This window comes from Mesocricetus auratus, unplaced genomic scaffold, assembly GCF_017639785.1.
Source record: "Mesocricetus auratus isolate SY011 unplaced genomic scaffold, BCM_Maur_2.0 Super-Scaffold_100010, whole genome shotgun sequence".
Lineage (NCBI taxonomy): Eukaryota > Metazoa > Chordata > Mammalia > Rodentia > Cricetidae > Mesocricetus > Mesocricetus auratus.
The window spans coordinates 84,206,723-84,226,338 of NW_024429194.1; positions in this window are offsets into that span (position 1 = coordinate 84,206,723).

A 19,616-nucleotide genomic window follows, 5' to 3' on the forward strand; every position below is an offset into this window, starting at 1 on the left:
GACTAGGCTCTCTGCAGTCTAAAAGGTCCTTTCCCTACACGTGGTCTCTTTTGCTTTCTGTGCTTGTGAAGGGATGCCGGTTATTGAGGACCTGGTTTTAACCTGGGGTGTGCGTGAAGGGGTCAGCAGCCACTTCTAGGGCTCTCTCGCTCTCCCTCCATCTCTCTCTCTCTCTCTCTCTCTCTCTCTCTCTCTCTCTCTCTCTCTCTCTCTCTCTCTCTCTCTCTCTCTCTCTCCCTCACTTCCTCCTCCTCTCCTCTGTGCTTGGGATAAAACTCAGCTCTTTGGCAAGCTAGCCAGAGGCTCTTTCATTGAGCTACACTCCACTGACAGTCTGGAAAAAAAATGAGTGATTAGATTGTCTGCAAGGGCTGGGGAGATGGTTAAGAGCACTGGTTGCTCTTCCAGAGGACCTGGGTTTAATTTCCAGCACCCACCTGGTGCACACAACTGTCAATAACTCCAGTCCCAGGGTATCTGACACCCTCTTCTGCAGGCACCAGGTATGCATGCAGTGCACAGGCATAAATGAAGGCAAAACACCTATATGTAAAATATTTTTTAATTAAAAAGATTGCAGAGTCACTGCTGGCATCATAGGTCAGCCCAAAGGTCAGGGATAGTGAGCAGCAAAGATGGCTGTCACCCCACCTGTTCTTCTCCTGAGAATCAGAAGACTTTACTCCTTGTAGCACCCCACTCTGAAAGTACTATAGGCACAGTCTACTTTTAGCTGGGGCAGCATTTGTTTGCTCTGCTAGGCTCTGTGAGATGCTAGACCCTCTGCTTAGGGAATATGGAGGAGCTTGAAGCAGGGAGGGACAAACAGTCAAGGACAATGCGGCTGAACAAGGGCATGAGTATGCCAAATGTTCTTTAATAAATGCAGTCAAGCCGGGTGTGGTGCCACACACCTGTCACCCCATCACCAGAGAAGTTGAGGTGGGAGGGTGGTGAGTTAGCAGTCAGCCTGGGCAATGTAGTAAGACCTTGTTCAAAAAGCAAAGCACTAACACAACAAAGTGGTCATATGCTTGAAGAAGAAATTGATTCAATAAACATTTACTCAGTGCTTACTAAGCATCTGGCACAATTCACACTCAGCATTTTATTTTATTTATGTGCCTTGGTGTTTTGCCTGCAGGCACCTCCATGCGAGGGTGTCAGATCCCCTGGAATTGGAGTTACAGACAGTTGTGAGCTGCCATGTGGGTTCTGGGAATTGAACCTGGGTCCTCTGGAAAAGCAGTCATCTTAACCACTGAGCTGTCTCTCCAGCCCCTCACTTTTTTTTTTTTTTTGAGACAGAGTCTCAGATAGCCCAGGGCCTCAAATGCATTGTAAGTAGATTCCTGATCCTCCTGCCTTCACCTCCCAAATACTCAAATTATATGCATATGCCACCATGCCATGCTCAGTGTGTATTTCCTAAGAGAATGAACTAGGGATCTGGGCATGGTGGCTCATGTCTGTGTCCTCAGCACTTGGGAGGCTGAGGCAGGAAGATTGCTATGGATTGAAGACAAATCTTGGACTTCCATGATTGTTTGGATGAGAAATATCCTCTGTATGTGTGTATTCAAACACTTGGTCCTCAACTGGTGGCACTGTTTTGGGAGGTTATGGAACCTTTAGGAGGTATGATACATTGTTTCTTTCCTGTTGCTGTGATAAAAAACTACTATGACTAGGACAACTTGTAGAAGAGTTTATTTGAGCTTACGGTTCCAGAGCGTTAGTGCTCATGATGGCAGAGCAAAGGCGTAGCAACAGGAGCAGGAAGCTGAGGGCTTACATTTTTTAACTGAAAACATGAAACAGAAAGCAGGCTAGAAATGGTGGCAGTCTTCAAACTTTCAAAGCCTGCCCGCATTCCTCCAGCAAGGCCACACCTCCTAAGCCTCCACAAACAGCACCCATCAACTAAGGATCAAGTCTTCAAATGACCAAGACTTTGGGGGGCATCTCACTCGAGCCACACAAAGAGCCTTGATGGAGGAAGTACGTTCCTGGGAGTGGAGACCTCAGCTTGCTTGCTTGCTTGATTCATTCATTCACTCATTCATTTGAGACAGAGATTTGCTAAGTGGTCCTCGCTGGCCTTGAACCCAAGATCCTCCTGACTCAGCCTCCAGATTGATTGGGTTACAGGTAAGCCACCTATCTGTCTGGGACTTGGCTACAGCGGGGCCACTGAGGGTTGAGACTGATAGGGTTATAGCAATATAGCAGCAATTGCTATGCCCCATGCTAAGCATTCGATGTTTACCTCAAATGAACTGCAAATCCTATTGGAAAAATCCCTATCCTCATTTTCCATGTGAATTAACAAAACACACAGAGGTTTAGAACTCACTCCAGACCATCCACCTAGTAAGGGAAAGGGTCAGAATTCAAACCCAGACTGCTTGACTTCAAAGCCTGCCCACCTCCTCAGGTTGCCATACTGCCCTAGTTGAAGATATAAGAAAATGACAGTAGAAAGAGGAAGTGTTTGCCTTGTTTGGAGATTTAACCACTCAATAGAAACTCGCTAAGGGCTTAGCTTTGTGCTTAGAGTTAGAAGCCATTCAGACACTTATTGCCCTTTGTTGAGCCTTACTGCTCATCAAGCCCTATTCCACCTAGAACAAGGAAGGGGCTATGAGTCAAACCAAGCTCACCTGGTACTTACATTGAGGTAGAATGATTAAAACATGCACACCCCCACCACCTCAGGGGGCACAAATATTATGGGACAGGACTTGGGATTGGACAGAAGGTTAGAAGCAGAGTAGAATCTTTTAGAAACAGTTCATATTGGGAAAAGGTCTTCCTACAGCTGACGGGAAACACACTGGTTATTTAGTAACACTCACTTTACATACCAAAGACTTATGTATTCAGTTTACACTTTAAAGAGGTTAATAAGTATCAGACAACATGCTCTCTGGGAATAGGAAAGATGAATGGGACATCATAGGTGGCTTCTCTGGTGCCTCCTGTATGTAGTTCAGATGGATGTCAAATATTCACAGCTGTAACTGTAGCTCAGGGGTAGACCACTTGCCCAGCATTTGAGAGGCCCCAAGTTCTAACCCCAGAACTGGACTTCATAAGGCAGGGCCATAAGGGGACATAGTGGCAGAGAGGCTGTGGGTAGGGAGGCAGAATGTACAATTATGTAATTGCATTTGATCTATTCTCCATGAATCTATTAAAGTCAGTTCTGGAAGGGATTGCTATGAGATGCTGTGGTGAATAAACTGAGACTCCTAGCCAGGTGGTGGTGACACTTTAGTCCCATCACCCGGAGGCAGAGGAAGGAGGATCTCTGAGTCTGAGGCCAGAGTGGTCTACAGAGTGAGTTCCAGGATAGCCAAGGCTACACAGAAAACACTGTTTCAAAAAACTAAAACAACAACACCTTACCCCCCAGTCCCCTCCTCTGATTTTTAGGAATGAGATGTTCCCTTTAAGGTCATTGCTACCAACTAGAAATGTTGGGACACTTCTTCCTATGGCCTCACCCGCAGACCTTCCATCCTACCCTATAGCTAAACACTGCAGATTACTGCATAGAAAAATAAAACAAACAAATACCCCGATATCCTTTAGGTACCTATAGATTAAGTTGTATAACTTAGGTACCTCTAGCCCAGCGACACCCTGGGAAAACCCCTCACACTCTCTTGGTCTCTCTAGTTCTGGGTCTGAGTTTCCCTGAGTTAGGTGGGATCTGCCCTGGTTGCATTCCCAACTCCTCAGGTCACCTTGCCCAAGGTGACTGCTGTCTTCTGAGAACTGTGCATCCCTAACAAGCCCCTTCCTGCTGGAGGATGAGCCCCCTCCTGCCTGGATGCTTGGCTCTGCTTTGCCTTCCTCTCGCCCTCCACAGCACTTGCTGTGGGCTGTGCTTTCTGCATTTTGTAAAGATATGACACCTTATAGTTAACATTAATTGTAGCTGTGTTCAGCCCTGTGCATGTCTATTTTCCTAGGCCCTCCTGTGTAATTTCAGTCCCAAAATAACCCATCTCATGATATATTCTTAGATAAGTTTCCCAGGGGTGACTTTTTTTCCTCTGTAGCAATTTGTGTCACCAACGGCTGTTATAAAACTTTGGGGACTCACTCACACCTTGGTAACATTTTTCCTTGCAGCCATTCCCAGAGAAGGTGAGAGAATGAGGGGAAGAGGTTTCACTTGCATCTGGAGAAGCACAGATCCTGGGACCCCAGTGGAGTATCCTTCTCCTCTCTCTGCAGCTCTAAGAGACAGACACATGGTGACTCTCACCTGCCCCTAAAACTCTTGGCTATTCATTTGGGGGGGGGGATGAGTTTTTTTTATGTGTATGAGTGTACATGAATCCATGTAGCCAGAATCCCATATACCAGATGCTGGTCCGCTTCCTTGTCTTGTCACAGTCCTCCGGTGATGACTTGGTCTTCCTGCACCACTAAACCTGTTTTCTCCAGGACAGCCCAACCCACACACATGCAACTCTTTTCCTCCGAGTTGTTTCACCCCCCACCATACAGTACTCCCTGTCTATAAGTCCCCACCTTCCCAGTCTGTTTGGAATTCAGACCAATCCCTCTACCCCAGTATGTATCTTTGCTTCCCAAACTTTTCTCTGTGAATACATTCTTCCTTAGTGTGCTGTTTTCTTTAGCAGATGTCAAGCAAGGAATTACTCTCAAAGGGAAAGCACCATGCTGAGTCACAGGTAACTTCCCCTGGGTCTCTGACTTTACACAGCACTCCCCCCAGACCAGGCACCTTCTTGTCTAGACAACTTTCCCCATTACCCACTCCATCCTCCTTCTAGAGACTGGGATGGATTAAGGTAGGTCATAAGGATGACTCTTGACTCCCGAATTTTGCCATGTATCGCTCTTTATTTATTTATTTTTATTTCATTTGCACTGGTGTTTTACCTGCATGCATGTCTATGTGAGGGTGCCAGACTTCCTGGAACTGGAGCTACAGACAGTCGTGAACTGCCATGTGGGTGCTGGGAATTGAACCTGGGTTCTTTGGAAAAGCAGTCAGTGCTCTTAACTGCTGAGCCATCTCTCCAGCCCCTGTATTGCCCTTCTTTAGTGACTGTGTTGACCCAGGTCCCCCCACCTGGAAGTGGTGTTCCTTTCTATTTCCCTCCATCTACATCCTAGCCAGCTCCCGAGGCCTCATAAAATCGTTCTTGATTTCATCCTCACACTAGAGCAACCCTTCTATCTGAACCTCTTTCCAGAGCATACTCTGCTGGTCCTAACCTACAGGTTGTGTACTCAGGGCCTCTACCATGTGACATCTAGGTTCCAGGCCACCAGGACAGGGATCAACAAGCACCAAGGAAGTAATCATTCTGGCATAGTTTCTTTGATTGGTGTGATGGCTAATCTTCATTGTACCCAGGAATCTCATCTCTAGGCATGCTTGTGAGGACATTTCCAAAGAGGTTTAACTGAGCAGAGAAGAGCCTCTCTGGATGTGGGTGACACCACCCAATGGCCTGGTGTATTAAGACAGACAGACAGAGAGAGAGAGAGAGAGAGAGAGAGAGAGAGAGAGAGAGAGAGAGAGAGAGAGAGAGAAGGAAACAGTAGTGTTCATCTCTTTCTGCTTCCTGGGTGCAGATACAATGCCACCAGCTTTCAGGGAGGGAGATACTCCATGATAGTAGCTCTCTGCGAGGTCGGGTAAAGGCTGGTCTCCACCTATGACAATGCTCTCTTCCCTCTTCCTAAATCCTGTGTTTTTGTGTTCTTGCCTATAGGAGGGAAGAAAAGACCCCTCCCCTCCTGGGAATTCCTTCCTAACCACTGCTCCCTAATCTCAGAAGGGGAGACACCCTCTTTTTGTACCAGTGAAGTTGCTGGAGTCTACCTTAGACTCGCCCTGCTTCTGTTCCTAAGCATCACTATTGCTGTTGTTGTTTTGGGCTTACTATGTAAACCAGGCTGGTCCTGAACTTATAGTGAGTCTCCTGCCTTCACTTCCCAAGTCGTGGGATTAAAGGTAAGTGTTACTGCACCCAGTTCCAAGCACACCATTTAAAAAGAATTACCTCTCTCTCTCTCTGTCTCTCTCTCTCTCTGTCTCTGTCTCTGTCTCTCTCTCTCTCTCTCTCTCTCTCTCTCTCTCTCTCTCTCTCTCTCTCTCTCTCTCTCTCTCTCTCTCTGTGTGTGTATAGGTACCTGAAAAGGCTATCAAATTCCCCACAGCTAGAGTAGAGTTATGGGCAATTGTGAGTCTCAGGTCCTCTGGAAGAGCAGCAAGTACTAACTGTTGAGCCATCTCTCCAGCACCTCCAAGCACCATTTTTATCCTGCCAGTCAGTTCCTAGATCTCAATTGTCAACAGAATTCAAACAGTCTGCAATTTAAATGCAAAAACTTCCACGAGGCCAAACAATTTTCTCGACCATTTCTTCTGTCTGTCATTCACTATCCTTGAAATCCACAGTGTACCTGTTTAGACATGTGCATACAAACACATAAATTTACTTTTATATACACATACACATGTCACGAACTGCACTAGATGGTGTAGAGCACAGTTCCATTTGCTCACTCATTTCTTCCATTCAGCACCCTCTTGGTATTCAGTCTTTTGGAGCTGGGCAAAAGTTCCCTGCTTCCTCACCGTCAGCTACCTCTAGAATGCCCTGTCCTTGTTTTCCAAATCTCCAAGTCCTTTAAGAACTAACTTGAGATAGGAGCGGGGGTGGGGGCTGTCAAAATTGGTGGGAGAGCACACACACCTTTAGTCCCAACACTTGGGAGGCAGACAAATCTCTGAGTTTGAGGCCAGCCTGATCTATAAAGTGAGTTCCAAGGGCAGGCAGGGTTATACAGAGGAACCCTGTCTTGGAAAAAAAAACCACAAACAAATAAATGAAATGACTAGCTTGAGGTCCACCTCCTTGGAAAAGCCTTCCCAGCTTCCAGGCCTCTGGTGACTCTTCTTCTGAGTTTCTGTAACAGTCAGTGTTTCCTAATAAAGGCAATATACAGCAAACCGATAGCCAACATCAAACTAAATGGAGAGAAACTCAAGGCGATTCCTCTAAAATCAGGAACAAGACAAGGCTGTTAACTCTCTCCATATCCCTTCAATATTGTACTTGAAGTTCTTGCTACAGCAATAAGACAACAAAAGGAGATCAAGGGGCTACAAATTGGAAAGGTAGAAGTAAAATTTTCACTATTTGCAGATGATAGGATAGTCTACATAAGTGACCTGAAGAATTCTACCAGGGAACTCCTACAGCTGATAAACACCTTCAACAAAGTGGCAAGATACAAGATTACCTCAAAAAAACCAAGTAGCCCTACTATATATAGACAATAAATGTGCCGAGAAAGAAACCAGAGATACATCACCTTTTACAATAGCCACAAACAACATAAAATATCTTGGGGTAACTCTAACCAAACAGGTGAAAAACTTGTATGACAAGAACTTTGAGTCACTAACAAAAATAATAATAAATTAAAGAAGATACTAGGAAACGGAAAGATTTCCCATGCTCTTGGAAAGGTAGGATCAACATAGTAAAAATGACAATCTTACCAAAAGCAATCTACAGATTCAATGCAATCCCAGCACAATTCTCCACAGACCTTGAAAGGACAATTCTTAACTATATATGGAAAAAAAAGACCCAGGATAGCCAAAACAACCCTGTACAATAAAGGAACTTCAGGAGGCATCACCATCCCTAACTTCAAGCTCTGCTATAGAGCTACAGTAATGAAAACAGCTTGTTATTGGCACAAATATAGACAGGTAGACCAATGGAATCAAATTGAAGACCCTCATGTTAACCCACACCCCTATGAATATCTGATCTTTGACAAAGAAGCTAAAACTATACAATGAAAAAAAGAAACATCTTCAGCAAATGGTGCTGGCATAACTGGATGCTGGCATGTAGAAGACTGCAGATAGATCCATGTCTATCGCCATGCACAAAACTTAAGTCCAAATGGCTCAAAGACCTCAACATAAATCCAGTCACACTGAACCTCTTAGAAGAGAAAGTGGGAGGTACCCTTAAGTGAATTGGTACAGGAGACAGCTTCCTGAACATAACACCAGTAGCACAGACACTGAGATTCACAATTGATAAATGGGACCTCCTGAAACTGAGAAGCTTCTGTAAGGTAAAGAACACACAGTCAGCAAGACAAAACAGCAGTCCACAGAATGGGAAAATATATTCAACAACCCCACATCTGACAGAAGGCTGATCTTCAAAACTTACAAAGAACTGAAGAAGCTAGTCTCCAAAACACCAAATAATCCAATTAAAAAATGGGGTACAAAGCTAAATAGAGAATTCTCAATAGAGGAATCTAAAATAGCCTAGAGACACTTAAGAAAGTGCTCAACATCCTTAGCCATCAGGGAAATGCAAATCAAAACAACTCTGAGACACCATCTTACTCCTGTCAGCATGGCTAAAATCAAAAACACCAATGACAGTTTATGCTGGAGAGGATGTGGAGAAAGGGGAACACTCCTCCACTGCTGGTGGGAGTGCCAACTTGTACAGCCTCTTTGGAAATCAATATGGAGATTTCTCGGGAAAGTGGGAGTCAGTCTACCACAAGATCCAGCAATTCCACTCTTAGGCATATAGCCAAAAGATGCACATTCATACAATAAGGACATAAGTTCAACTATGTTCATAGCAGCATTATTTGTAATAGCCAGAATGTGGAAGCAACCTAGATGCCCCTCAGCTGAAGAGTGGATGGAGAAAATGTGGTACATTTACACAATGGAGTACTACTCAGCGGAAAAAAACAATGAAATCTTGAAATTCACAGGCAAATGGGTGGCACTAGAAGAAACCATCCTGAGTGAAGTAGCCCAGTCACAAAAAGACAAACATAGTATGTACTCACTCATAAATGGATTTTAGACATGGAGCAGGGGATTGCTAGCCTACAACTCCACCACCAGAGAGCCTGGGAAACAGGGAAGCATCCTAAGAGAGATATGCATGGTACCCCGTGAAGGGGAGAGGGAGCAGGGTGAAAGAGAGTGGGAGAAGGGGAGGGGAGAGGAAGGTTGAGTCGGGGAAGAATAGAGGAGAGCAGGATGAGAGATACCATAATAGAGGGAGCCATTATAGGTCTGAGAAGAGATCTGGCACTAGTGAGATTTCCAGAGATCTACAAGGATGACACCAATTGGCAATCTAAACAATAGTGGAGAGGCTACCTTAAATGCCCTTGCCCGATAATGAGATTGATGACTACCTTATATGCCATCCTAGAGCCTTCATCCAGTGGCTGACGGAAGCAGAGGCAGACACCCACAGCTAAACACTGAACTGATCTCCTGGAACCCAGTTGCAGAGAGGGAGGAGTGGTGAGCAAAGGTGTCAAGACCAGGCTGGTGAAACCTACAGAGACGGTTGACCTGAACAAGGGGGAGCTCATGGACCCAAGTCTGATGGCTGAGAGGCCAGCATGGGACTGATCCAGACCCCCTGAATGTGGGTGTCAGTGAGGAGGCCTTGGCAATCTATGGGGCCTCAGGTAGCAGATCAGTATTTATCCCTGGCATACAAATGGACTTTGGGAGCCCATTCCATGTGGAGAGATGCTCTCAGCCGGGACACATGGGGGAGGGCCTAGCCCCTTCCCCAGATGATATGACAGACTTTGGAGATCACCCTGGAGGGCCTCATTCTTCCTGGGGAGGGGAGGGGGAATGGGGTAGGAGGTTAGGGAGGTTGGGGGGGCAGGGGAGGAAGGGAGGGAGAGGGAGCTGGGATTGATGTGAAGCAAGCTTGTTTCTAATTTAAATAAAAAAAAACTTTCTGTGACAATTTACATGTTCATCATCTGGAACCCTCTCCATACTGAGCCAGCAGGAGTACCCAGACAAGAAGCCCTGAAGCCGGGGATGGGGGGGGTGGAGGATAGAGGGGGTGGTGGTGAAATTCAGGTTAATAGCTTATCCCTTTTTAGGGAATCCACCCTCAGTTAGGGCCTTGCATTCAAGAGTTCATGGTGGGCTAACTCTGACAAATGACTGGAGCAGGACTGGGGGAGGGGCAGAGGCGGGGGCTAAGTAGAAAGGCTGCCCTCTGTCCTTTTCTGATCCTGGTCCCTCTTTCCATTTGTGGGAAGAAGGGCCTCTTTTGCTCTGTGCTTTCCAAAACACTCGCTGCCTTTCTTTCTTTTTGCTTTTTGTTTTGGTTTAGTCAAGATCACCCTGCCTGGGCTTAAACTCATGGTCGTTCTCTTTCTTTCTCCCAAGATTACAGAGGTGAGCTAACCTGCTCAGCACTTGTTTTCTATAAAGAATATTGAAAATCAACACTGTGTGGTATTCCTGACAATGCAGCCTTCCTAAATGCACATGTGCACGCGTAGGCACACACACGCATGCCCACTCGAGCGCACACGCACACACACACACACACACAGAGAGAGAGAGAGAGAGAGAGAGAGAGAGAGAGAGAGAGAGAGAGAGAGAGAGTCTCACTGCTCACCTGGATGGCTGGAAAGGCAGGAACTTAGGTGAGTGGTTTGCCTTCCATGTCCTCATCAGGATGGGCACGCACTCTAGTGCTGAGCCACATCCCGGCCCCCTCGGCTGTCAGGAACCTTGCCCCTTGCTGTTGGGGATACAGAATTTCAGGCCGCTGAGCACAAGCACTAACACAGGCTGAGTATGCAGGAAGGGACCAAACTCAGGGCTAGAGGCTCAGGAAAGACACTTTGGAGAAAAAGACAACTAGGTGAGGACAGGTGGGCCTGGGGAGCCACTAGTAGACAAGAGAGAAATGTGTCTTCACAGGAGGAGCTCCCAAGCAAGGAAAGTGGGGAACTCGGAAGACATCAAGGCCCAACAGAATGGCGTAAGCCATTGCCACGGATATTGGGGCTGGAGCGGGAGACTGGTGAAGAAGTTCTTGACACGATGCACAATAGCAATGATAGGGAAGTGAGGACAGGGTGGTGGCAGCAGGAATGGGTAGGACTTAATGGAACAAGACAAAGTCTTTTATGGCCCAGTGACTATGAGAAGGGAAAGATGGTAGAGAGGAGATACTCGGGTCAGGAAAGAGGTCAGTAGGTTCCTCTAGGAATGAAATATTGAATATTGCAGAGATCCAGGGGATATCTGAAGGGACCTCATAGGCACCATGATACACTGGTGTGGGGTTGAGGAAGGTGTCCTGGGGTGAGGGTGCAAGAGTCAGGGAAGCAGTGGGCGGTGGTAGCTCATGCATTTAACCCAGCACTCAGGAGACACAGGCAGGCACATCTGAGTTTGGGGCCAGCCTGGTCTACAGAGTGAGTTCCAGGACAGCCAGGGCTACACAGAGAAAACCTGTCTCAAAGCAAACAAAAGAATCAGTAAAGTAGCTGAGGATGTAGCTTAGTGGTAGAACACATGCCTAGTGTGCATGAGGCCCTGAGTTCCATACCCAGCACAAGGAGACAGAATGGAAAAAGAAAGCCTAGTGTCAGAAATGGACTAGAGAGCCATAGGTCTTATAAATTTAAGTCCCCGAAGTTAGCAGATCACAGTGGCGCACCCCTTTAATCTTAGTACATGAAAGGCAGAGGCATGGATCTCTTTGAGAGTTGGAGGACAGCCTGGTCTACATAAAGAGTTCCAAGCCAGTCAGGGCTACATGATGAGACCCTGTCTCAAAACAAACAAACAAACAAGCAAACAAACAAACAACCTCAAGAAGTTAAGTTTACCTATAGAAGGCAGACTTTCCACAAGTTCTATTTATCTTAATAGAGATACACACTTGCTAATTCCTCTATTGCTTTTTAAAATGACACACCTCTTTCCCTGTCTGCACCTACCCCGAGTTGTGCCTCACCTAAGAGGGGGCTGGGGACTAGTTCGCTGAACATATGCTGTCTGCACGCATTGTTTAGAGCAAGAAGACAGCCAGCTATGCCTTCCGTTTACTGATGAGGAAACTGAGGTTCAGAGAGATCGCAGCACTGCCCTGAACTCCAGTAGCTCTGGAGAGAGTGAAGACAGTCAAGGCTGCTGTGCATCCCCCTCCTGGTCCTCTGCACCCCCCTTCCAGCCCATCTGGACTTGCCATGGTAACTAAGCCTTCTCCAGCGTGGGAAGCAGTTACCTAGCAACTCCCCATAACCAGGTCAGAGCTGGGGAATGAGACACCACTTCTGCCTCCCCTGGGGAATTCAGATGTAGAGAAATGGGATGGCCACAAATGACCTGCGCAGAGGCCTAACTGGGAGCACTTAGGTATAGGAATTTCTCCGTAGGACTAGCAAAATGCTGAGACTATGGCACAGTCCGGGGCTAGCCTGGCCTTCATCCACAGAGCAAACATAACGCCTCCTCCCTGTGTGCAGTGCTGATTATTTTGGATAGCAATGGAGCCCATCTTCATTGACTTGATGACTTGGTGTGGATGAGGGAGTCACCTAGAAAGGCTGGTGGAAGGCTACACACACACATCTATGTAGACTTCATTTGCCGAGGGAGCTGAGGGTTATTCACTCAGTCTCCTTCTTGTCCCTTTATATTATGTCAATAAGTGATTATGGAATGGCCTTCTGGTCATATACAAGCTGGTTCTTCCCCTAAGATTCCCTGTAGACCTGGTCTGAACAGCCATTCTCCACCCACCCACCACATCTCCTCCTTCTTGTGGAACCCACACCCCCCTTCCCGGTTCTGCCTCTCATAGGATTCCTCCAGAAGGGCTAAGCCAATGATGGTTGGCTGATTCTTTTGGATGTGGCAGGTTAAGGAGTGACGCGCAATCCAGTCCTACCTGTGGAATCTGGGGTGCGGATGGCTGCTGAGAACTGCGCAGGTTTGTTTCGCTAGTTGAACTTGGGAGGGGGCGACTCTTCTTCCGTAGACAGTGCCATGTCTACATGTTAGGTTGGGAATTTCAACAACCACTGAGAGCATGCGCTGACAATGCTCAGGGGGTCAGGGGATGACAGTGTTGCACCCATGAAGCAAGCTAGGCATTGCCCACGTTTGTACTCCTTGTTCTGGTAGACCAAGACACCCTGTGTTTAAGGTATTTCTAATCAAGCCTCCAAGTTCACATCTCAGGTTCCGGAGGAATGGGCTACTCAGTAGATGCCTGGGTGAAGTCTTAATACAAACAAACAAACAAAACCCCTCCAACAAAAATACCAAACATCCCTCTTTCTGAATAAACCTAAGATCAGACAGACGCCCAAATCTTTTATCTCCAGGCTACAATCATGGTCTATCTGCAGCTGCATGCCCAGCCTCTTGCAGGTCTGACTACCCTCCCATACCTTCCCACGCTCCATTTGTACAGGAACGAGGTCATCCCAGAGCGGGTTCCCATTCGTTCCCTAGAGTCAACCACATGTCTCTTTCTGTTGCAAGTTCAGTGAAGTCAGACATGGTGACAGTCCGGTTATTATTTTTTTATTTTTTATTTTTATTTTTAAGTAGCACTTCCTTTTCAGCGATTTTAGGCTCACAACAAAACAGGAGATACAGAACTCCCCAGAGGGCATGCATAACCTCTCCTACTGTCAACATCCTGTGACAGAGTGGTGTGTCTGCCACGATTGATGAATCTATACTGAAGCATTGTTGTCCGAAGTCCACAGCTTACATCAGGGTTCGTCTGTGCTCCATAGTTTCACGAAACAGATACGTACCCAGGGTATGCACCACATAGAGTAGCTGACCTGTCCTAAACAGTATCCTCGCTTTATCTATCCTCCATCCCCTGTGACCCTAAGTAAACCTGCAGCAATCTACTCCCCCATCTGCCTCCCAAGTCATTTTATTTAATTTAAAACAAAACAAAAGCTGTTTGGGGGAATAAGGATGTGGCTAAATTGGTAGAGTCCTTGCAGTGTGCCCAAAGTCTTGGGTCCTAGCCCCAGTGCCCCATCAATGAAACACAGCAGTTAAATCCTGCAATCCCAGTACTCGGGAGTAGAAACAGAAGGATCAGAAGTTCAAGTCATCATCCACTACACTCTAAGTTGGAGGTCAACCCAAAAGGCATAAGACCCTTTCTCGAATGAAACAATAAAAACTTCCTTTTGAGGTACAGTCATACTTTGTAGCCCTAGCTAGCCTTGAATTTATGATCTTCCTATCAAGCTCTGGACTTACATGCATATAGCGCCATACTTGACCCTGATCTTTTTTTTTTTTTTTTTTTTTTTTTTTTAGGAGACAGGGTTTCTCTGTATTGTTTTGGAGGCTGTCGGTCCAGCCCGGCCTCGAACTCACAGAGATCCGCCTGCCTCTACCTCCCGAGTGCTGGAATTAAAGGTGTGTGCCACCACCGCCCGGCAACCCTGATCTTTATACTCTCTCCATCCTTTTATCTTTCTGAAGCGTTAAGGTTGTGATCAGACAGTAGGTAGCCTTTCAGAGAGGTCCCCCCCTTGGTAATATACATGTGATTTTGTTTGTTTATTTTAAGACAGGGCTTCATACTGTCGAGTCTGACCTGAAAATAACTGCTAAAACATAAGTGTGTAGGATTTGGGGTTTCTAATTTTCAGCTCCTTTGGGTGAATGAGAAGCAATGTTGGTGCTAGATCCCTCGATAAGAGGCCACCAGTGTGTCTTTGAATGTGTTCTTGCATGGAGCATTCCTACCAGCAATGAGTGGCCAGGCTCTCCTGCCACCTCTTGTCTTTACCATGGATTGCTGTCCACAGTGGGTTTTTAGGCATTCTAATAGCTGGGTAGTGTTAGCTCATTGCTGTTTTAACCTATAACTCCCTAAAGGCATGTGATCCGGTTGTCTTGACAGGATGCTTGTTGCAATCTGTACACGGTCCTCAGTGATGTCTCTAGGTCTTTTGACTATTTTTTAACTAAGTTGCTAATTTCCTCTCATTGAGTTTCAAGAGTGACAATCCGGGGGACTGGAGAGATGAATCAGTGGTTAAGAGCACTGGCTGCTCTCCAGAGGACTCTAGTCTGATCTCCAGTGCTCAGATGGTGACTCACGACTGCCTCTAACTCCAGTTCCAGGAGATCCAATGCCCTCTTCTGGCCTCCGTGGACACCAGGCACACACATGGTACACGGACATACATGCAGGCAAAACTCTCATGTAGACAAAACAATACTTTTTAAAAATTATATTTAAAAGTGGCAATTCTGCCTCTGCACTGAACTCCCTTAGGTAAAAATTGTGTAGTAATGGCATATCAGAACTTTTTTCTCTCTGTCTCTCTCTTTTTCAAGACAGGACCTCATACAGCCCCAGGCTCTCCACAAACTGACCATAGTTGAAGATAACCTTCCAAGGTCCATCTTCCTGTCTTCCCACTTCCCAAGTGCTGGGATTACAGTCATGTATCACCCACCACACCTGGTTTATGTGGTGCTGGGGATTGAACCCAGGGCTCATGCATGCTAGGCAAGCACTCTACCAGCTTAACCTCAGTCCCAGCCTAGATTTGCCCCTTTTATGAACATATTTTTTTTGGTTAACAAAGAAATTGGTTTCATTGTGACATCTTCATACACACACACACACACACACACACACACACACACATTATGCTTTGTTCTTATTCTCTTCTCCATACTCCTTCCCTTTTCCCTCTATGTCCCTCTTACTGGTCATCCTGCCTCCCCACACATAGTTTCCCCTTTAGCTTTCATAGTATATATAAATATAATATTAAATTTTATATGAGATATTTTATATAATATTATAAATATATTAACTGACTTTTCTTGTGTCTCGCTCCCCTAAGATTTGTCTTGGGCAAATGTTTTCTTGAAGGCTGTGGCCTGTCTTCTCATTCCTTTGACATGCAGAGTCTATATCAGAGAAGTGGAAAAGAACACTAATCAGGGCTTTTCTCCCAGAGCCGCTTGTTACGTCCTCACCAGCACAGCCTGCATTTATGTATCAGCCGCACGCTGAGTGATCTGTTTGCCTTGAGCTATCCAGTCTAGGTGTGGAGGCAGATCAACAAATCGCTCACTACAGCACAGTGTTCTGAGTATTGGGACAGAAGCAGTGCGATGGTGCTTTAGGCACTTAGAGGAGGGGGCATGTACATTAGCCACAGCAATGAGGCTGTTCCTGTGGGAACTTGAATTCTGAGCTAAGAGTTAGTGTCTGAACCCATGCTACCTAGTAAGGTAGCCACCAACCACACACAAATCACTCTGTTTTAGCCACATTTCACGTATTCAGTTGCAGGCTAGGTGTGATGGCACAGCACAGTGTAATCCTAGTACTTGAGAGATGGAGAATCAGAATCAGAATCAGGGTCATCCTCTGCTGCATATCCAATTCAAGGCTGACCATGGCTACAATGAGACACTCTCCAGACAATTAAATAAAAATTTAAAAATGTAAGCTGGGTGGTGGTGGTGCACACCTTTAATCCCAGCACTTGAGAGGCAGAAACAGACAGATGTCTGAGTTAGAGGCCAGCCTGGTCTACAGAGTGAGTTCCAGGATAGCCAGGGCTACACAGAGAATCAGAAAAGAAAAAAAAAGTAATAACCAAGTATTTAATAGGTACTCATGGTGAGTGGTCTGAACAGAACAGTTGTGGAACTAATCTAACATCACTCTAGCCTAGAAAACAAAAACAGTAACAACAAAGTTGGGAGGAAGGCATTCCAAGCAAAAGGAGCTACGGTGGGGAAGTTGGAGGCTGGAGACAGTATGAGTCATTATGGGACCCCAGACGGGCCGAGTGAGAAGGCTCGGGCGAGGAGAACTGGGGACGAACATGACTGAACAAACATGCAGCAGGCAGATCACAAATACCTTGAGTGGAATGCTAAGGACTTGAAACTGAGAGCTATGGGAGCCCCTGCAGGATTTGGATAAGAGCCTAATGTCATCTGCTTTACATGTTCATAAGATCTTTTGGCAGCCATTGGAGGCTGGATCAAAGGGGGCCTACGTCGGATAGGAAGCGAAGGAACAAAGCAGAGACCAGTGCCGTCACCGGGAAAGAAGTGAAAATAGGCAGTAGCTGTGGTATAGGCAGGACTGGACAGAGCAGGGAGATGTGCACGGGGGACCTCATGACTGATCTTATCAGACCCTTAAGAGATGCTAGGTAAACACTTGCTGATTTAATGGCCTAACTGTAGCCAAGCTCCAACACAGAGCTGTGTGTCATGCATGGTCCCCATGTGCTCCATCACAGAGCTGTGTGCCATGCATGGTCCCCATGTGCTCCATCACAGAGCTGTGTGTCATGCATGGTCCCCATGTGCTCCAACACACAGCTGTGTGTCATGCATGGTCCCCATGTGCTCCATCACAGAGCTGTGTGCCATGCATGGTCCCTATGTATTATTTACTGCACAAATAAAGCAGTGTAGTGCTGTTCTCTTCATCTGAAAAAGAACTGTGCATCAAGGAGACAGGAAACAACATGGACAGAGGGGAAGACAGCCATTTCTACTTCATCTGATTGAAAGAGAGCTCCGGTGAGAAGTTACAAGCGGAGGTCATGGCAGACTGTGACAGACCCTAGACCCAGCGGTGGCACATTTTTAGCACTGGCCGCAGGCCCTTCTCCAGCCCATTCTCACCACATGGATCATGGGGCAGATTCCTTAGCCTGAAGGATCGGATCATTTCATCCGCCGGCACATGTGATTCAGAGCCATCCAAAGCACAGTGAGTGGAGGGTGTGTGGCACAATGGACGTGAGTGGACAGAGCAGGATGCCAGAAATGCCCAGTGGAGTGGCTGAGGACAGTGGCAAAGCTTCAGTCTCGTGAACGACACAGAAAAATCCCCTTGTTGACTCCCGTAGGTCTGGAATGCTTGAGGCATCTGGGGTGAGTGAACAGACGAGATGGGGCAGCTGGAACTTGTTCATCATTGTGTGACTATTCCTGGGAAGACATGAAGAAATGTCCCCTCACCCTAGGTAGGGAGCTAGTGACAGGCCAAAGTATGGATGCCACTGAGGTCCAAGGTGGTAAACCAATGAGTTTACTGAGGTTACCTACAGGAGTTTGGGTGGGGTAACTTACAGAAGCAGATGACTCACAGACAGCTATATCACCAAAGCCCACCCCAGCAAGGGTGACAGCTCATAAAAAGCTAGAAACCTAGAGTTCACTGCACAACCTGCAGGCAGCTCACCAGGTTGGGGAGTGTTCTTTCTGGTGGCTCGCTTGGTCTGAATCTCCTCCAGGCAGTTCAACTGGTCTCTGCTTCTTTTCAGGCTGCTTGACTGGTCTTTGCTTAACCCAGGCTGCTTTGTTTGAGCCTCTTCTAAGCATCTGGGCATTCTTTACTGCTTATATACTATTGAGGAGAAAGGGGCCCAGTTAATTTACTCAGTTTCAGGGACTTCCTGAAGTTATTTTGAGTTGTTTACTTCTTGTCTTTTTTTTTTAAAGAATTTTATTTATTTGTTATATATACAGTGTTCTACCTGCATGTTTGCATGTATGCCAGAAGAGGGCATCAGATCTTATTTTATATGGTTGTGAGCCACCATGTGGTTGCTGGGAATTGAACTCACGACCTCTGGAAGAGCAGCCAGTTATTCTTAGCCTCTGAGGCATCTCTCCAGCCTCTACTTCCTGTCTTAATGAGTTTCCTTGTAAGATAGAGTGTTTCACATCACTTTTCTCATCTTATACCTGAAAGAGTTTCCCTCCATGATGAAGGAACCTTGGAGGAACACAACATCATTCATTAGATACATATTTATTGACAGTTCTCCCAATGTACCAAGAACAGTGTGAGATGCTGGGCATACAAGGGACTGCAAAACACAATGACCCCTGCCCCAAGGAGCAGACAGTCTAACAGTCACACCACTCACTCTAATGTCCCCATCTGTGTGCATGCTGTTCAGGAAAAACATGGGACTCATGAGGTAATCTAACGGGGTACATTATTTCAGTAGAGGGGTCTGAGAGGGAGTGACCTGTAAACCCAGATCTGAACAGCCGTCAGCCAGAAAACAAACGCTGTGCACTCCTCAGGGCACCCACAGTCATGAAAACTCTGGGAACGGTTCTTTGCCATCTGGGGGCTGAAAGAAGGACAGTGGAGAAGGGGCGTGGAAACAAGAGGAAGTTAGAGAGGAGGTCCTGCCGGGGCTAGATCTTGCAGGATCGAGTGGAAAGAAAAGTGGTGTGACTGGATTTGTTTGTCCAAAGACTGCCTTGGTGCCAGTGTGGAGAGTGTCTCAGGGATAGGAGGGAATGCAGGGTGACAAGTACAGAGGATGTTGCCGTTGCTATGGGAGACAGAAGGATACCATGGAGGGAGATGAAGTGGAAGGACTTGAAAAACAATAACAAAAATAAATTGTTTTAAAGAATTGCCACGGTAGATTTTTTCTCATACTCCTGTCTTACAGATAGACACATTGAAACTAGATAAAGCGTCTTGCAATTATTTTGACCAGCCAGTCTGTCCCCTGTGTGGGCTGTTAGTTGAGATCTAGTGATGCCCCTGCCGTGCCCATAGCCCAGAGTGATGGACATTGATTTTCTCTTCAAGGATTTCCTGAGAAAGCTCCTGCGCCTTCCACAGCATCTGCTCCTGTTTCAAGTGGTTTCTATTAGGGAATTCCTGTTCAAGTCCCAGCCAAATGCCTGTCACTTGGAAATTTTC